Genomic DNA, 17,384 nt, shown 5'->3' with positions numbered 1-17,384 from the left:
TCTTAAGGGGGTGAAGGGCGGAAAAGGTTAAGAGAGCATTATTTGCTAGGATTTTATGTTAGTTTTAGGGTTGGCTTTTTCCCCTTAGAAAACATATTATGAAATACTGCCTTTGTAGGAATTACATGCCTAAGTTGATCCTTCCTTACTTGTCAAATTCTTGTGCAAGAATGTGAGTCTAACACTCAGAAGACACTTAAGCACTTTGGTGAAGTTTGTTGAATTGCAGATTGGAGGAATTTTGATACAAACCTCACTGTATGGTAGGTCAGGCAGACAGCCAGTTTTATTTTCTTAAGCCTTTTCACTCATCTAAAGATATAGTAAATACTCCATTAATTTTTCTGAAAAGAGGCTAGGAGCAGACCTCATGAGATCACAGTCAAAGCAGTCTGATGTGTATACATCATTTCTGACAACTCTTCTTTTGTCTATTCTGATGTTAGAAACTCTGTTTTATGTCAATGTAAGCCTACTATTTCTTGTCCTTTCTGCCATCAGCACAGTGAACAAATTAATCTCTTCTTGTACTGAAAGATTTTTCCAGGCATTATTTGCAGCATTTTCTAGTTTTAGGAGCTCTTCTTCTGTCTTTAGTTCTTTCTTCGGGAAGGATGATGGCCTTCTTCCAAGTAAGTAAATGTAGGAAATAGATCAAAACAAGCTTTCAACAACAGAGTAGAGCAATCTAAAAAGATACCTGCCATCCAAAAAGTTATGTGTGCCAGCTGGCAGCCAGATATTCCTGGGAATTAATTCTAGGCCCTCGCTTCAGAATTAGTTGCTAGAAAAGCACTAAGAAGGCCTAAGAGAGCAAAAATAAAATCTAGATAGACAATATTAGCTAAATAGAATTGTATGTATAGAAGATTCAGCAAATGCACCTGCTTATTTTAGGAAGAAAAAAAAAAAAAAAAAAAGTAAAACATGTAAAGTATATTGTGTTTTGTTTTATTTCCTTGTGGAGTAGAGTCATAAAATGATCTGAGATGCAAAGGGCCATAAGGACTATTTAGTTTCTCCCATGTGCAGGATCACCTCCCACTAGATTGCAATACCGTCCCCTGGGGAACACTAATAATGACTGGTTGCCATTTGGATTTAACTCCATTGACTACCATACACGACCATGTATACATATGTATGTGTTTGTGTGTGTGCATGTGTATGTATACATGTATGTATAGTAACTTCTATAATGCTACTTGTGTTTTTATTGGGAAAGAGAAATTTTGCAGGAAACTGTACTTACTTTCAGGTGTTGCTCTCATCAGCCTTCATCCCCCCAAACTAATCCCCTCTCAAGAACTGCATGACTGATACAGTATTGCAGTATTCTCTAATTTCTTCATGATCTTTCCTTTTACTGGCTACTTCCAATTTTGTCACAAAGGCAGTCACCAAACCCTGCTTTGCACTCAGTCACTAGGGAAAAACAATGCAGACTAAATCATCTAACTCTTGCCTAAACCTTGCCAGTCTGGGCTGTGAGAACTACCTTCTGCCATTTCCATTATCGCTAAACATTATTTGATCTGACCAGTAAAGACATGTTTTTAAATATGCAGGTCTGGATAACTTGCATCTCAGAACTTTAAAAATATCAAACAGTGAGCTAGGCGCTAGAAACAGTTTCTCAGCTCTAGAAGGGGGCTCTCAAAACAGGCTGGAAGAGGTTGGGTTTTGTCCATATTTGTGGCTCCTGAGTTGTTTTTTGATCTTTCTTTTTTGTCTTGCCTTCACAGTCCTTTTGGGGAATTGAAAAATACAGAAAATTCTTAGCTTTCACACACTTGCCCATTTTTATTTTTATTTTTTTCAGGTGAAGGATACACTGTGATATTGTCCTTTCATTATCTACGAAAGCTTTCTCCTCAAAGCAATTAGGGCATTTTGTATCAGTTCATCATTGTTTTGATTGTTAGAAACTTCTCTAAATTTCCAGCTTTGCATCACTCAATAGTTTGTTCTTGTGCCACCTTTTTCTTTTACCACATACAGTTCTTCCCTGTTCCTACAACTTCTAGAAATTGTGTTCTGTTGCCCTGCATAAACAAGTTTATCTTCTCCATTGTGCTCACCTTGGTAGTATGGGTGAAATAGGATTATTAGGCCAGTGACCAGATGAATACAGTAACATCTGTCATGTTCATTGGCAATAAGTCTGGCCAACAATTTGATTCTAGGGGGAAAATCTTTGAATATCGTAAATTTGTACAAAATGCTTTTATGAACCTATATTGATTTATGCTCTCTGAAACTTTATTGGAAAGGGATTAAGCATTTGTTAAAAGCAAAGAAAACCACTGGCCTTGGAAAGGGGCATGTTTTTGTAAATGTTACACAGCTGCTGTTGCTAAGAATTTCCTCCTAATGTGAGGGGAATAGTGGAAGAAGTGATGTTTTCCAGTAGAATACTTCTACTTTCTCCTAAGATTCCCATGCTTATGGGGAAAATTAATCTTTTCATTTTCAGAAATCCTTGATTCAGACTTCCTTCTTTTATTCGAGCCTGACCTTATCCCAGCAGAACTCTGCAATAGCAGTCCAATTAAATTTTTTTAATGTTTAAGAAAAATTACATCTGGAAAATATATTACATAAGGGTTCATTCTGAGCAGACATCAGGTAGAAAGAATAGTTTCCATAACAAAGCATTAGACAAAACTGAATTAAAAATAAATTAATAGAAATCTTGCAGTAGAAGACATGAAATCTGATTCACTTCGCTTGCAAGTGAGTCCAAGTGGAAACTGGTCCCTTACAATTGGCCACATATTAAACTGTTAAGTTACTATTAACTATTGTCTTCTGACATGTTACCCTTTCCTAATAATATCCACATTCACTGGCATCCTGTCAGTGTCTGCATGTTTTAAAACCTGCATGTTTACATGCACCTGCAATAGTCTGGGAACTCCTTAAACAAGGGTGTGAAATCCTGACGTAAATTGGGATGTGGAAGAAGTATCACTGACTACGAGGGAAAACACAGCTGACTAAAATTAACTATTTCTGTAATTTAAAGTAAATAAGTCTTAAGCCCTTCTTTTTTTTCCCACCAGGATGTACACAAGGCCTCTTAAAGCATGTAAGACAAAGTTTAGGTTCAATCAGCAAGCTCCATTACAATATGCAAGAACTCTGCTGTTTTACTCTTGCTGTACTCTAGTCCTGTATTTGTAATAATTAAAAATAAAAATGCTTGTTTGACCTTGAAAATATAAATAATGTCAACTCACAACTTGCCTGTTTTTACTGGAGATTCTTTTGGATGACTGGAAAAAGTTGTTCTGAGTTTAAAAAAAAAAAAAAAGAAAAGAAAAGAAAAAATAGCATGGAGAGAGAGCCAAACAAATGCCAGAGGACAGTTTGAAACTGTTGAGGACAGATGTCCAGAGTGTTCTCTGGGCCAGTTCAGAGAATAATATGATGCTGTGACCCGGTTATAAATACTGGTGACACTGACAGTTATCATTTTGGTAACTGGATACACAGAAAAGTACCAGTTAGCAGTAACAGGGACATTTAAAATGTCTTTTTAGTCATAATGATTAACTGGGGGCAATAATAAATTGATAAATAGGTAAAAAGAAGATATCTGTGGGAGACAAATCTTTTCAAACCAGGTGAAGTGTTCAGAGTGTTCTGTTAATACCTGAAAAGCCATTTATGAATTACTGCAACACCAGAAAATATGGGTTAAAAGATGAGCAGCAACTTAATTCTCAAGAGAAGATACATAGATCCCTATGTATATGTATCCCTATACGCATAGACCCCTAGTCAGGAGTGTGGAGATACCAACAGACTAGCTTGGGAATCCCAGTCAGTCACCCCCTTTTGCTTCTCTCCTCTCTTCCTTGGAAATGCCTGAAGTTCAGCCTCTAGCATGCAGATAAGTACAGCGCTGATCCTCCAGCAAAGAGTCAGCTATCCCGAATCCTACCACTGTGTCCTGAAAGATTATATCATTCTAAAACTTTTCCTGCCCTTCCTTTTTCTATTTTTATTTGAATCTTGTTCTTCCACTTTCTTGCTAACATTTCTTTGAAGTTATGGGCAGAATTGTAGCAGTAGAGAGCTGAATATTTTCTGGCTGATCTTCTGGCAGTGTGGATGGGCATTCACTGCGATTGTTTGATCAAGACCGTCTGTCATTTTGGTCTTGTACCACCTTTCAGAGGTACAGTCCTTATTCCAAAATGAAGATTAATCTAGGGGAAAAAAACATTGCAGGCAAGAGGTTCCTTAAAGTGATATACATTTGATTGTTTTGCACAACAGTGCAAGAAAATAGAAGAACCCAAAGAAGCAGCACTGAATCAGCTGCAGCAAATCCACAAGTGCTTCAAGTTCCTCTTAGCCTGAAAAATCTTAAATATCCTGCCAGGTGGTCTCATATAGCCTAAACACTTTGCATGCAAAACCCATCAGTACTTTCTTTGAGGTTGCCTACACTGAGTTAAGCAGAAGCTTTTTCTAGTTTTCCTTAGAAAAAATGGTTCTTTGCTGAAAACGTCACCATCAAACTGAGACAAGGTACGTTCCATACTAGTAGTTTCTCTTGCAATGTGAATTCCCCAGAAAAATATCTTCCACTGAAGACAAGGAAATGCATACTTTACATTAGACTAAAGGACCCAAGAAGAATTGTTAGCTTCTGCAATTTACAATATAGGGTGTAGCTACTACACTTGTTCTTTAATCTGGCATACCTTATAGCAGTAACTATAAGAAGCTGGTATCTATAATGATAGTCTGCTCTTTCTAAGCAACAGCCTCCTTTGTCATGAAATGCTGGCTTCTGCAAAGCAATTCACTTATTGCTACTATCTCAATAGCTGTTTCCTCTGACTGCCAGCTCTGAATGCAGTAGATAACCCATACTGAGATGTTTCAGGAGGGAATAACACACAGGAATAACTACAGTTGAGTAATTGCTGTGACATAGCCCATAAGAAGCCACAGTAAGAGTTTCCTGCTGACATTGCAGTTTAATGTAACTTTTCCACTGGGTGAGATGTGAATGCCCAGAAGCATTCACCGTCATGGGAATGCTGTGAATCTCATTTGACTTGCTTAGATTCTAGGAAAAGCACCTTGTCAGTGATTGTATGACCTGACAGTAACATTTTAAAAGGACAAGACCACTTATAGCTGTATATTTTTACTCTCTCTCACTGAGGTTCAGCACAGAGTGTATGGTCTTTACATCGTGGTGTATAAATAGACTTCTGTTATCACTGGGCATGACAAACACTCCAGTCATATCAGCACTGGTGTGGCTTACTCTTGAGTATGCTAGCTCAAGTTGTTCTTATTATTAGAAATTGTCCACAACCATTTCACTAGCAATGTTGCACAGCTCTCTTCTTAGAGACCTTCTACGCATTTTCATAGAAATTTTACTCAGAGCTCCTGGTAAATAAAGCTGTTCCCAAACTTAGAAATGCCGAGAGCCAAAAAACACAATTTATCAAATTTCCAAAATAAATAAGGCATGCTTCAAAGTAGATGATCTACTGGCGAGGGGATGCCATGAACATTAGTTGATAAGGGAATGTGGACTTTGAGACGTGTTGACTGATACAGCACTCAAGGGAATGGAAAAGAGAAAGTTGTGGAAGATACAAAAATCTGTCAGCTGATATCTGTGTAGGATTATTATTGTTTTAGTTCTGTGAAGATATCTTCCCGATGGATTGCAGGGAAGAAAACAGTCAAACTTATGATGAAATTAGCTTTATGAATTTATATTAACAGTTTTGTGAACTTACTATGTGATGGTAGGCAATCTTGTGAGTGAGCTTTTTCTAAAATGCCTACTACATTTGTTGCCTTGGCTTTGATTTTTGTTGCTACAAATAGTTTTCACTTTGAAAAGTCTACCCTTTTATCTCAATTGGAGTATCCAAGAGCTGATGCAGCAGAGCTGATAGATACTTCTGGTCTTTAGCTTGCTCTTTACTCTAATACTTCTCTGTAATTGAGGATAATCGCATTCAAAATAGAGTTATTCCTTCTTGGTTGTTGTTTTTTGTTTGTTTGTTTGATTGATTTTTGTTGTTGTTGTTTTGCACTTTTGTAGGCATCTCAAGACTTCATCTTTTCTTTTTCTATTTCCTCTCTAAGAAATGCATTTCTTATTCTCAGAGGATATGTCATCTGCTCATTCTGTTGCTAGTAAATCAAAGAATGTTTCCAGTAAGAGGCCATGTGTCATGATGCACTAGCACTGCTATCCCACCATTATAAATAGATTCTTGCATGGACCTCAGAAGGGTAAGCAGACATTCAAGATAACTGTAGTCACACAGGAGAAGAATAACAACTTTCAGTGCTTATGCCAGGACAAAGTGTTCAGTTATCCAAAGGGCTGTTTTTTCTCTTGGAAGGCTTGGCTTGAGTGATTTTCCTCTGGCATGTGGACAAACTTCTGCTACTCAACATGTGCTTTACTTTTACTATTAGATTTTAGAAGGAAAAGTTTTACTGTTACATTATCTTCAGGTTTTCATGTAGCTATGTTTTTTCCACAATTTCTGTCCCCAGATATGCACAGCTCCGTGTGTATGAACTCTCAGTGTAATCTGTGTTTAAGAAATCTGCTATTTGTGTCATATAAGCAACTCAGCAATATTTGAAAATCTTACACTTGGGCCTCCTTGAATGCTTTTAAGAAAGACAGTCGTATAGTCAGCAAATGATGGTACTTGTAAAGTTGATGTTAAACCTGACCAAACTGAGGTGGTTATAGAGAGGCCTTGTACTAGGATTTGCAATATTTGTTTGTTTTCCAAGCACATTATGCAATTTTCTTAAACCCTTTCCTCTTTCTTTCTGCCATCTGCTAGAGTGGAGCAAGCCAAGTGGGTGTCTGTACAAATCTCACCGAACTTCTCTGACACGGGGCTTTGAGAGGCAACTCCCAGTAAACACTGGTGCAGTGCTTGGCCCTGTCCTCACGCTGAAGTCATCTGTGCCGCTTCTCTGCAGGAGGTTTCCACCTCCAGAGCTGCTGCAAGGAAGTGCTTGGGTCCCCATTGCTGCAGTCTGAAGCCCAGCATTTTAGCTTCAAGCACTGATGGTAAAAGGTGTGTATCCTTTGCAAAAATCAGATTTGGGAACAATAGGTTTGGCAAGATGCAAAGCAGAGCTAGGAGCTATGTGTGGTTGTGACTTAAACCACCACAGCCGTGTTTGCCTTTTACTGAATCATGTGACAGCATAAATGTCTGGAAAATAAAAGCAAGAGAAGCCTCACTGGCTTTGTGGTTATCAAACAAACATAGGGCTTTTCTGATCACAAAGTAAAAGTTTGATTGCAGCTAAAGAAATTTTGTATGTAGTATTTCCTGAGGACTTGATTTTGTGTGCTAATGGGGTCAGTGAATTCTCAAAAGTTTTTGGCACATACTTACAATTTCCTATTTTTTAAAGGTATTTCAAGTAGAACTTACCTTTAGGAAAATATTTCTTTCATTGAAACTTCAGATTGCATGGGTATAATAAAACATTTAGGCTGCAAAACAGAGCATTTTTGATTTTGATCTCCTTGTTGAGCCTGCCTAAGTTCAGGAGAGCTACAGTAAGAAGAGGCAGCACGATCCATGTGTATTTGCTCAGCACTCCCACTTGTAAGGCACTTTTTTCGACTGATAAATACTTGCCAGGTTCAAACTGTTTGGCCTTGGCACTCTTGTGGCAGGTTTCCCTGGCTGAATGAAACTTCCCAGAAGCACCGAAAATGGTGCTTAAGGGTAAGTTTAGGTTGGATACCAGGAAAACTTATTTACTGAAAGGGTTGTTAAGCACTGGAATAGGCTCCCCAGGGAGGTGGTTGAGTCACCATCCCTGGATGTGTTTAAAAACCGTTTGGATGTGATACTCAGGGACATGACTTAGCAGAGGGTTGTTACAGTTAGGGTAGTATGGTCAGGTTGTGGTTGGACTCAATGATCTTTAAAGTCTTTTCCAACATGAGCAATTCTATGATTCTATGATTCAGCTTTCTAAGACAGGAAGGGAAAAGTACATTTATTCTGAAAGTCCAGAAAATATTGCATCACCTCTTCACTAAGTTCCCATGCAGGCCTGATGTTTTGTTTCTTTGTTGTTTTTATTTTATTTTTTGTCACAGTCATTGTGAGGTTGAGGATTTCCCTTGTTTTTCTGATTCAGGATAAAAATCAAGCTATGTAAGTATGCTGATTGGAAAGCTGTTAGTTTGCTACCTTAAATAGGCGTCTGTGGCCAAATCTGAGGATGCTTTAAAATCGGCTCTGTATCCGTCCCCTGAAGCACGCGGGACCTCTCGTTATCTCGAAGCCCTGATAGGGATGTGAGAGCAGGCAGCGTGCCAGCAGGACGCTTTCCCTCGCGGAGAGAACATTTCGCTCCGCTCCGTCGCCCGCTAGATGGCACCGCGGCTCCGTGTCACCTCTGTTCTGTGCCGCCCTGCCTGGGAGTCCAGCCCCGATCCTTGGCAGAGCTTCACGCCGCAGCTGGCTGTAAAGTAACATCGGGTTATATCTTTTAACAAACTGTTATGGGAATGGTGACACTTCTATACAGCGGTTTTTGGTTTGGTCTCTTCACTGTGCATTCTTGAAAACTATATATATGAGATTATCTATTGCATACTGCACTCAAAAATCTGGGATAACCAAACTTTATTAAGGCCATAAAGTCAGGCACACGTTACGTTTAACATCATGTGTACATCCTGTGTTTTCTCATTTCTACATGCATAAAAAAGCATAGTGTTCATGTATGCAAACACATGCTACTTATTTCCACTGTGGCTTTCATCCTCAGCTGCCCCGGTCTTTAATTAATCAGAAATGCTGTGTCTTTGGACTGTTTGTATTCTCTTATGATGGCTGAGTTGGTAATCTTTCTGGACTTTCTGGACTTTTGCAATACTTTACAGTACCCATTAAAAGATCAAGCAATGTTACTATGCAACAAAGGAAGTGTTGTAATACAAAGACCCAAACCGGCATTAATTTTAGTGGTCACATTGAGATGTCTTGAAAATGCTTCTCAAAGCATTTTTATACCATATTAGGTTTTCAGAAAAACATTATAATACATTGAGCTTTGGCTGCAACTGTGAGCACTCAGTAAACTTGGCTAGACATTTCAAATGGGACGTGTAAAATGTGAGAGATTTGGTCATCATCCCATTAGTGAAGGTTTCTGTTCAGAGTCCTGCATTGCGTTATGCACTGAAGCAGAGGACCTCATTCTTCAGGCAGCATTCAAGTGCCTTGGCTCTAGGAATATCTACTTTTCCTGCCTACAGTGCTCTCATTAATCTGCCACCTGTCTTATGGGTTATTAAAAAAATAATAATGAGACAAAGATTATAAGGGCAATAGTTGTCTTGGCCATACAGCTGAGATCACTGTTGAGTAATGTAGATCACAAAGACTAAGCACAGCAGAGAGCACATTAAGACAGGACAGGCATTTATAATTGTAATACTATCTTATTATATTTGCAATAAAGACATTAATATTTTAATATTCTGTGCAGTTTCCTAGGTTTTTAGAAAAACAAATTAGAAACACACAAAACTGTGTGTTTTATGGAATCATAGCACCCATAGGGGTCATCAGCATGACAGCAATTTCTGGAAGCACCCAGTGTCTGCTACTTGAGCTGTGTAACTGACAGTGCTAGCACAGACTTACTTTTTTTTATACTGATTGTCAGTAAAAAAGAATAAGGGATGTGAGTTTCCTGGATTCTCTGACGTGTTGCTGGAAATAGAGGAACTTTCCCGTACCACCCAGCTCCCTGGGAGAGGAGTCTTGGCTGATTAATCAGATCACCAAAGACCCAACCTTTCTGTCCTTTTTTTCCTCCTCATTTCCCTTCTTTAGTATTCAGTCTCAACCTCTTCACTGCCACTGTTCCACCCCATCCAATCTTCTTCCTTGAATCCTGCATCTCATCTCCCTTCATTGACTGTAGCTGCCTTTTCTCCCTGTCCAATCTCCCAGCTCACTCTTGGTTCAATTTTACATGATTTACTGTCCTTTGAAACCAGTGCTCTCCACAGTTAGTTTTCATGAGCTGATATCAATTAAAAACCTACAAGTTTCCTGTGAACCTCCTTATTATTTCTGATGTCAGGCTCTTAGGCTGGGTAATACCATGCTGCCCCTTTGATCCCACTCTTAATTTCTTTCACTTCCAGTCCCAGTTTCCTTCTTCTCAGCCTGTGTTAACCGGGTCTTTTCTAGTCTTGCAGCCCTTAATTGTGGGGTATTTTCCTGAACGTAATCTCCCTCCAGGTCAAGTTATTGTCCTGCCTATATTTAAATTAGGTGGGTCTTATATTCAGATCAGATGATCTTTACTGGCTTTTTTTTTTTTTTTTTTTTTTTTGTATAAACCTGAAGGAAGTTTTCAGTTCCTGAAAGTTCTCAGAAAAGATGCATTGCTGTTGAATGAGAAAGGAGTATGTTCAAGTCTGTCTTGAATTCTGTGGTCAAATCAGTGTGGCTGAATTACTATGAGACATAAAGTGGACAGCATATCTTCTAGCTCATTCACCTCAGTACTAGATGTAATAGAATCATGGATTTGAACTCCAGAGGGGATGATCAAATCATCTTGTTTCTACACTTACATGCTGCAAGCCCTTATGTTTCATTTCCTTCATATATATTGGATTTGATAAATTGAATTTTGACACTGAGATGATCGTAGCTTTGAAACAAGGGTTGGAAAGCCTGAGGAAACACATACACACACACACACACACTTGGGTGAGAAACAATGTGAATCACTGCATTTTTCAATATCACAGCGCTTTTCTGAGAGTTTATATGATGACCATGGGTAGTACAATTACAAATTGCATCAAGAGCTGATGTCAGAGTATTTGTATACAATTCCCATTAAGCTGAATTTTATCCTCTCCTCTTTATATTGAATGCCATTTAAATATGCAATTATAAAACTGCAGAAAGCAAAAATATGTCCCTAAGGACAGGCATCATCTGAAGATGCATGGAAGTCAAGGACTGATTTGGTTAAGCTTGAGTTCTTCATTGTTTCTTTCCTTGAAAGAACAATGAAATTATGTGTACTGTACTTGGATAAGTTCTATGGTATTTAGACATTGATAAGTGGGGTAAGCTATTCCAAGGAAGCCTGGTTTATGTGTTTTTATGTTTCATGGCCAGACAGTTTAATTGATTTTCTGAATTAGTTGTGTTTTGTTGTTGTTTTTTTAAAGCTGTATCGTGCTTAATTTAGAAATAATTTCACTAACAATATGTGCACCAAAACATACCATTAGCAGTTTAGGAGCTGAGGTGTCCAAGTGTGACTTGGCTTTGAAATATCCTAATGATTTTGAGATAGTTCAGTAACATATTCCATTTTAAAAAGTGATTCTGTGAATTGACTTTCAAAATTAGGAAGAAACACAGAAAACTGACAGCTTTACAAAAGTAAGAATGAATGAATTCCATTTTAAATGGTCCAGTGCTTTGGCCAGGTAGAGGAAGGTGAGGACTGTGTCTGAATGAATTAATGTTGTTATTTCTCTTCTTTTGGAAGAGCACTTGGAAACCCTAGTTGTCCCTGTTGTGTGTTGTCACTGTACATAATAGCCACTGGTATGCAGGAGGTCATACAAGAAGGTTTTCTGATCGTGTCTGGCCTAAGTCTCTGAATAACAGTAGACATCTGCTGCCCAGTGTTTACAATGAAAATAGATATGGCAGATGGTGAGGAAACATGGGAGCACTCTTAATTCCCACTTTATGGCTGAATGGCTGAGAAACTGATATGCAACTTGCCCAGGGTCATAAATAGGTTGAATTAGCCCAGGAGTGAGGCTGAGCCCCAGATGAACAATTTGGTCACAAGTTGCCTATCTTCTGTAGTCCCTTGTGGTTAACAGGCTGGTGGGTACAGAGGCAGGATACCATTGTCAGCTCCTCTTCAACTGCTTTGGAGTAAGTAATCCAGCTATCCTGAAGGCATTGAACTTGCCCAGTTTCTGTGCGTGTGCCCTGGACATTTACAGCTCTGCTTTTGACTAAGATCTGAATTGCCTTACTTGAGAAATCAAAGGGGAGATGCATCTCAAAAGTCCTAACACTGGAGTTTTCTATGCCTGTCCCAACTTCTATGCTCCTTCTTGTGCCTTAGGCTCTGCAAAGTAGGTGAGCAGAGGAAATGAGTGCTGCTGTCTGTTCAGCTGTAAGTGATTACAGTACTTGTCCAGCGTGCTTGAGTGGATTTAGATCTGTGGCTCGGAAGAGTGCCCTGGTCCCTAAGCTGTAGTGCTCTGAGCTGAGGCCATGCTTGCTTCCCTTTACTTTACTTTTATAGACAGTGTCTTCCCTGCTCATTATGCTGGGCCTTTTTGAATTTCATTCCAAAGCATCTACATTTCTTCATGTGCTTCCATAAGAAACATAGCAGTATGCACAGGCTGATCAGGTGCAGCAGTGCCTAGAGTCACAGTGACTTGCTCACAGTCTGTGTGCTCATATCGGTAGTTCAATCTGCCTGAACTCAGAGCTGTGTAACTCAAAACAACTGACTAGACTTTTGCTGTTTTTTTCCTGAAATTTCTTCCTGAGCAGTAAAGAGAAATCGACAAAAGCTCTTAAAGACTTTCAAAGCATCAGAGAGAGCACAAAGGGGAGCGCTGATTTCCCACTGGTTTGTGCAGAAGATTTACCGTGCCTCAGGTTCCAAATTGTTAACTGGAAACAATGCACCCTTACACGGGGGAAGGTGAAAAAAGAAGAATATTTGTTATTCTTCTACACATGTGCAAATGTAGAAAAATCAACTGGAGATATGAATGCTGTTAAAACAGCTCTGGTAGCCCCAAATGTTTTTAGGTATTTCATGTTCTATTTCTGTTGCAGAGGAAGAGCGCTGCTTCTTTTTCTCATTTCAAATCCTAATGTTACACCTTACAGCTAAGATTTTGATGTAGCACGAAGTGAAAATGACAGTGAAATGTTCTAATGTTTCCTTATTTGATTCCTTTGGACCAAAGTGCATTTGTTACTGCCTGGTTTGTATGCAGTCTGCAGTCTCTCCAGCTGTTTTTCCTCCTGTTCTTGCGATTTTTTTAAAGTTCTTAAATCCCTGGGAATCCTGAAGCACGGATGATAGTTGAGGTGCAGATAGCAAGACCCTAACCTTTTTCACAGTATCTGCTTAAATGGATGTTCTTGTACATTTAAACTACAGGAAAAAAGAAATGCCTTTGCACCGCTGTAGCAACAGAGCCACAGTCAGGAATTCAAAGTTAAATAATACCTCAAATTACAGTTTTAATTTATAAATTATCTGGACATGAATTTTTTTTTCTGGCTTGCTCTTAGGGGAAGGCTGGGCTTACTTCCAAAGTTGAGGCAAAAACAGAGCTTTTCTTCTTATCAAAAAAGATAAAAAGGTTTTTTGTTTTTTGTTTTTTGGTTTTTTTGCATTAAAAAAGATGCTTTATTTTCATATCCTATGCATTCTACAGATGTTAGTCTTAATGAAGAATATATCTACTGATTTATTTTTAGTTTAAAAAAAAAGTATATATATACTGAAAAAACTTAAAAGCTATGCGGAAATCCTCTTTTGTGTTTTTCATTTACATCAAGAGTGAATAAGCATTGCACTAAGCTGTTTGTCATTTGTCAGTGTGTGTTTTCCCATTGGCTTCAGTGCAAAAAGGTGCTTACAGTTTGCTTTCTGCTGCTGTTATGGAAGTTTGCACTTATAACTGACACTTGAGGATTTGGACAAAAATGAGGCTAATATGAAGTATGCTCACAAAGATATAAATGATTTGGTATGTGCAGGTTTTCTTTATATTGTATGTTTGACACATTAACTCCTGTCTAATACCCAGGCGAGACAATCACTGTGTAGCTGGCAATAGTTGGTACAGTTGTGTATAACTGAACTGACTGTTGAATAGCTTTGTTAAATCAAATTAGTCTGTGCGCTGCTTATCCACATGCCTGTATGTCAAAGAAAGGTGGGTAATAAATTAGCATGCAATTAGTATTGGTAATTATTTATTTACTTTATATTTGAATAATTTATTCAACCAACATCTATCTGACTTTGAATACCTATTTTTGCCTTCTAAAAACGGCAATGCAACTGAGCATCAGTTTGAGGGGTATTAACAGCTTTCAAAACTATCTGGTTGTTCTTAAACTATTGAAATAATAATAGTAAAAAGGCGCAGAAACATTATTGAGCATATATTCCGTTTCCAGAAGGGGTGTGGGAGGAAGAAATCTATTATTTAGGAAAGAAATACAGCCAGTGTGATAAAAGTGCCTTCCCACGTCTTCTGGCCAGGTTCTACGTGCATATAAATGTTTCACGTTAAGCTTTAAGATCAAGGACAAGTCTGTAGGGAACCTTGTTTCCTGGGGATCTGCTTGCAAGAGTAGCTCCCAAGTACTGACTTCCCATTTTTTATTTGGTTATTAAGGATGAAAGGCTACATCATTTTCTGGAATAGCAGTTCCTTGCATGCCATTATCTTTGTCCACAGCTATGAAACATGCATTTCCGTAGGTTCGTGTGGATACTTAGCCTAATTCAGCTCAGCCACTATCGCTGCTTCTTTATACATGTTTAATTTAAAGGATCACCTTTATATCATGTTGTAGAGTGAACAAAAGACATGGTTCAATAGTTGAGAAACTGTTTCTTTATATTGGGTCTCCAGCCTGTGTACCTCAGAGCTCACTCTGTTGTGAAAACACTGGAAGTCTCATTTTCTGAAATAACACATTCTCATCAATGTGTTTATGTATATGCAGCCTTGCAAGTGAAAATTACTAGCATTACATGCATAGTTTTGCATACTACCAAATGTGTACAGAAACAGCAGAAAAGAATGTAACTGAAACCTATTTGTACTACGTTACATAAGCAAATCATCTATAGTTTCAGAAATTCTGGCACTTATTTATCACAGCTAACCTGCATAAAGATTGCTTCAACAAAAGTCAAAATGTTTTAAAAAATATAAATAAGACTGACATGATTAGCATGAATGTTTAAAATACCCATATAACAAGTTTAGTAAATGTATCTTTGGCTTGGAAAAAAAATCCCTTTTAGTTACTCTATTTTGTTACTTGGCTATTTTTTATACGTCTGTTTAAATGCTATCAACGTGAATGCCTCTGAAGTTGGAATAAAACATTTGCATTTATTCTTTTTAAAATAACAGTCAACAATTCAAGTTGAAAAGCTCTTGCAAAATATTAAGCTATTACCAATATAAATAACACTAGCTGTGCTCAATCAAATGTAACATTTGTAAGACAGTAAATGGCAATTACTTTCATATAAGGAGTATCAGGGAAAGCAAATAGTTAGAATGGAACAAAACTTGCAAAACACTGTGAGACCTGGTAATTTACCAAGAGTGTGGGTAAGCGTAGGTTTTCTTTCTTTTGCATAGGGCTGAAATATCCAACCTGTAGATCTTTCTCTTCCCCTGACCTGACTGCTTCAGTGTCTTGCCCTTAAATGTGTTTGAAGGTATTTCTTATCCATCGGGATGCCTGAAAGCAGTTGTTGTGGAGATGCTTAGGAAGCAGATGATGGCAATGTGTTCTCTGGAAAATATGTACTTGTGCAATTTGTCTAACATACCACTCATATCAAACATAAACTTAGCAAAGACTGATCTGATCTACATTCTGCACTCCCCCTCATGCGTTGCTGCTGGATCTCTTTCCTGCAGCCTCTAGGGGAGAGCAATTGTGTTGCTCAAAAACATACACAGGGTATTGTGTGGAAAAGGGAAACGTGTTTGTGCCTATTCCCAAGTTTTGATTGCAAATGAAATGTCCATACATTTAGGTGCACATGTAAGAGCATGCCTATATATAAAACTCTAGCCTCTAACTCTTCTACATACAGACATACACATTTCAGCATCCTTCTTCTGAGACAAATGAACTGATTTCTCATGTGATGTTCCTTTTCAAAAAGCGAGAACTTCTAAAGGAAAGAAGGGAACATTTATTTGAAAGTAACCATAAACAGTAAAGCAGAACTAATAATACCAAGTATCTGCAATTTTTACATTAAAGTACTTTGATTCCTTCTCTTGCTTGCTTTTTCCAAACCTACCTGTGGCTTTTTTCTTTGTTTATTTGTTTATCAGGAGCTTTATCTAGAATTCCTAAAAATTGAAAGTAACCTATTGGTCTGTGTAAATACGATTAAAAGGAATTTTCCATGCAAACATGCAAAAGCAATAGGAAGAAAAGGGAGTAAGCGCAATTCTTTGTATTCCTCACAGTGAAAACAAGACTAAACCACAAGGCTTTGATAATTTGTTATCTGGTAAGGGCGTACATCATTTTGAAAAGCTCTTTTGAGGTTTTCCATAAAAAACTGCTTACATCAGATAAGAATTAATTTTCAGAGCTTGCTCCTGCTTTGCCTTTCACATAATGTAATGACCATGGAGAAAACATCATTATCAACTTTTGTTTACTCTGCTAATTAAAAATGTAACATCTGGAAAAGTTTTGTTTTGACTCCTTGTTTCTGTGCTGGAAAATCTGAGGCTCAGCCAGCTAAACTGAGCTAACTATATCGAGCTTTACCAAAGCTATTCTATTTCTTCATCTGCTCTTTCTTACAACACTTTTAGATGAAACACAGTGAACTTCATTAAAAAGTTTTCTTAAGATGGAAACTAACTGAAGGACTTTCAAGTAGCAAAAGATAAAAATGTGATTTAAATTCATGTAGTTCAGAGGACAGGCACAGTAAACAGGACACTAATAGCCTTGGTGCAGGAAGCAGATCGGCCTGGTCTGCTGCCCTGGCAGCTTTTCTCCTAGGTCTTTGCAATGGGTTACTGCAGTTCAGATATTGTTTGTTAGAACATTTCAGGTGAGGAGAGTTACTGGAAACAGTCAAGGGCTAAGATTTCAAAGAATTAGGGCCTCTGCTCAGAAAAATCTTAAGACTCGTGGATAAGCACACTCCAATAATAAAAATGAACGGTTACACTTTTACTCCTAATTTAGCAAAGCATAAATTTGCTTTTCTAGACTGAGGAATGTGTTTAAACACTGCAGTAGAGAAAAACATATTATCTTGTGATAGCGCTTTTCTTGCTTTCCTGAGCAGCATGAGGATATAATTCCACAGACTTACTGAGAATTTCAGCTTCGAAAATCTGTTCTGTAGGGACCTGAAGCACTGTTCCACTTTGCTCTCTGCTCCTAACAGGTTGTTTTGAGGTAGGGAATGTCTTGCTTACTTCTGTGTACTGTTAAGTGCTTCACAGCCTGACGTACACTGAGTATTTGATAGGCAGTTCTGATCTTGGCTTCCATGATTTC

At 38.1% G+C, this 17,384-nt stretch overlaps 1 protein-coding gene across 4 annotated transcripts in view; it reads left to right on the top strand.

Moving 5' to 3' along the window:
* Positions 1–6,857: 6,857 nt before the first annotated feature.
* The window catches only part of TTC29 (tetratricopeptide repeat domain 29), a 185,521-nt gene continuing 174,994 nt past the window's right edge, over positions 6,858–17,384 (top strand). For all 4 annotated transcript variants that reach the window (XR_014945294.1, XM_015861176.3, XM_032444409.2 and 1 more), the window contains exon 1: positions 6,858–7,097. The gene's annotated coding sequence lies outside the window, so the exon portion shown is untranslated. The remainder of the gene's footprint in view (positions 7,098–17,384) is intronic.

Source organism: Coturnix japonica, chromosome 4, assembly GCF_054131305.1.
Source record: "Coturnix japonica strain WE chromosome 4, WE-NBRP24, whole genome shotgun sequence".
Taxonomy (NCBI): Eukaryota; Metazoa; Chordata; class Aves; order Galliformes; family Phasianidae; genus Coturnix; species Coturnix japonica.
This window is presented reverse-complemented; position numbering and strand designations above follow the sequence as displayed.